The sequence below is a fragment of the Saprolegnia parasitica genome (genome assembly GCF_000151545.1).
Source record: "Saprolegnia parasitica CBS 223.65 unplaced genomic scaffold supercont2.132, whole genome shotgun sequence".
NCBI lineage: Eukaryota > Oomycota > Saprolegniomycetes > Saprolegniales > Saprolegniaceae > Saprolegnia > Saprolegnia parasitica.
The window spans coordinates 94,275-97,309 of record NW_012156526.1 but is presented as its reverse complement, the minus strand read 5'-3'; the positions used below and the strand labels follow the sequence as shown (position 1 = coordinate 97,309).

The 3,035-nt window shown below is 46.4% G+C and overlaps 1 non-coding gene across 1 annotated transcript; it reads left to right on the top strand.

Annotated features, from left to right (window-relative positions):
* Positions 1–2,560: 2,560 nt before the first annotated feature.
* Positions 2,561–3,035, top strand: SPRG_30253 (the record flags this gene model as incomplete). Its single annotated transcript, XR_001099862.1, has 1 exon — positions 2,561–3,035. It is a non-coding gene; the product is annotated as a 28S ribosomal RNA (ribosomal RNA).

Here is a 3,035-nt window from a genome sequence, read left to right as displayed (position 1 = left end):
CACTCCTGTGTATCCAACATCATAAAATTGCAACGCACTCGGTCGGCCCTCAAATATGGCAGGCTGAGAGTATGCTGAAACACAATTTCAAATATTGGGAAAGATAAATCCTTTGTAGACGACTTAAATACAAAACCAAGTGTTGTAAGCATGAGAGTAGTCTTTGCACTACGATCTGCTGAGATTTAGCTTGTGTTTTACGATTTGTTCAGCAATGAACATTTCTCCCCCCATCAACAATCAAACAAAGCAATCTAGCCCATCAAGCATTGTATTAACAATGCTAGGCGGCTTTGCTATAAAGGTGCGCAAGGCGTCTAGGTCACGTAAGAGTTTCGACAAGTCATTGGTTTCTCGCAAGGTAGCCTAAGTCGTCATAGTACAAGCTCAAATCGGCCAAGTGTTCAATACTTGGCCAGGCGACTCTATACACGGACCAAGGAGCTTTCATCAGTGCTACTACTACTTGTTGTATTTCAACAAGTGTAGTCGTGCTGATGAAAGCATCAGGGTGGGTACCAGGATTCTCTGCAAGTACTTAGCAGTAGGGTCTGCAGTAGGGCCAAAATTGGAGTAGAGCAATAATTTCAGGTTTTGGCTCTGCTGATGCCTGCAGGCATTCTAGTTGGTAGGTAGTAGTCCCTACTAGCGACTCCAAGTGTCGGGACATCTATCAGAGCTCTTGGTGAAATACAGGGCGAGTCCATGCCTGCAGTAGGGCCAAAATTGGAGTAGAGCAATAATTTCAGGTTTTGGCTCTGCTGATGCCTGCAGGCATTCTAGTTGGTAGGTAGTAGTCCCTACTAGCGACTCCAAGTGTCGGGACATCTATCAGAGCTCTTGGTGAAATACAGGGCGAGTCCATGCCTGCAGTAGGGCCAAAATTGGAGTAGAGCAATAATTTCAGGTTTTGGCTTTGATGATGCCTGCAGGCATTCTAGTTGGTAGCTAGTGGTCGCTACTAACGACTCCAAGTGCCGAAAAAACTATTGGCGTCATCGGCGAAATACGCCAGCAGTCGGAATTTGGGCCCACTACAGCCAGAACTTGTTTAGGGCCATAATTTCTGGTTTTGACTTTTATTTTTTTGTCACTGGTCCTAGATGGTGCCTATAGGTGCCTAGTAACGACTCAAAGCGTCAAAAAAATTATTGGGTCAATCGGCGAATTGATAAGCGAAAACGCGGAAATGAGCCCGTTTTGCGTGCATCCTCTACTGGCTTGCTACTGGAAAACGACGAGAATTTTGATTTTTTTTTTTAAAGTTTAATGTTTGGCCTTGGATCGTGGCGCCGAATAAAACTTTTTGTTTTATTACGCTCCCGCCGGCCCAATTCCACTACTGCCTTGCTACTGGGCGCGGCTCGGTTTGGTAATATTTTTTTGGAAAAATCAATGTTTGGTGAAAATGTTGCCTACTGCCTTGCTACCGGGCGGCGACCGCGGGAATAAAACTTTTTGTTTTATTACGCTCCCGCCGGCCCAATTCCACTACTGCCTTGCTACTGGGCGCGGCTCGGTTTGGGAATATTTTTTTGGAAAAATCAATGTTTGGTGAAAATTTTGCCTACTGCCTTGCTACTTGGCGTCGAATTGGAATTGGTATGTAATTCACCAAGATCGCATCACTGGCTTGTACCCGGACGTTAGCTATGAATTGGTTTGGAATTCACCAAGATCGTACTACTGGCTTGTACCCGGACGTTAGCTATGAATTGGTATGGAATTCACCAAGATCGGATTACTGGCTTGTACCCGGACGTTAGCTATGAATTGGTTTGGAATTCACCAAGATCGTATTACTGGCTTGCTACTAGGCGTCGAATTGGAAATTGTTTGGAATTCACCAAGATCGTACTACTGCCTTGCTACCAGGCGTCGAATTGGAATTGAACCAAATTCACCAAGATCGTACTACTGGCTTGTACCTGGACGTGAAAATGAAATCTCGTCTAAAATGTCACTACTGGCTTGTTACTGAAGCAGTAGCAATGCAGTAGTGGTCGAAATGACCGATTTGGCCAGTTTTGCTATCGTAAATGGATCTCGATAGCAGCGCGCACTCTGAAAAATGCATTCTTGTACCCAAATCTATGCACAGGGCTGCAGTAGTGCCTGCCAGTAGCAGTTTTGAGCCAAATTCGTCAAGTTGGCCGGAAATTTTTTTTTGGTGACAAGATAGCAAATTGTCTAGAATGGTTATAAAAGTGAGTTACATAGTCCATAGTGTCGTATTTAGTGAGAAAACAGCAAAACACGGATCGGGAATCGATCTGTGCACGGATCAAAGTGCTCGAAATGGACTGCAGATAGCATATCTAGTCGTCTTATGCCTAGTCTAGCACAGAAATATAGTTTAGTCGCACTCTGCAAACGATAATTTGGCAGTTCACTTTTCGAACGGCCCTTATGCCTGTAAAAAAGTGAACTGCCAAATACGATGGAAAAGGCGGCCGTTCCAGAATCGGCCATATTAGCCTGACTAGACTGCATCCCGTCCGCTCTGCAAAGTTAACCAGGCTCAAGCGTGGGTAGTACTCAGGTGGGTGACCACTGGGGAAGTCCACGTGCTGATTCTTTTTGCACATCCATTTACACATCCTTGATTACGAAATTTTTTACCACATGGTGTCACACACAGGCTTGTTCGGGGATCGACTGGCCGGCGGCAATCGTCGCCGCGAGCTCGACGCATGCCAATATCTCCGCTTCTAGGCCTTCCCGCGCGACGCCACTTGGAGACAACACGTATAACATCAATACAAAACATATCCTAGCTTCATAGCGCGCGCGCCGACTCGGAATACCCGCAAATGTCGTACCAGCCTGTCTCAGGATGGCGGCACAGGCCTCGGCGAGCTCGACAAACCTCCATATCTTCACTACCAGGTCGTCCCACGTGACGCCACTTTCGGAGCACCTGTTTAACATCATTACAAAGCATATCCTAGCTCGGCTGCATGGGCGCCGATTCGGAAGACTCACAGACCCGTTTCGTGAGTCAATCCCGTATGCAGCTCAGCATGCTCGATTGG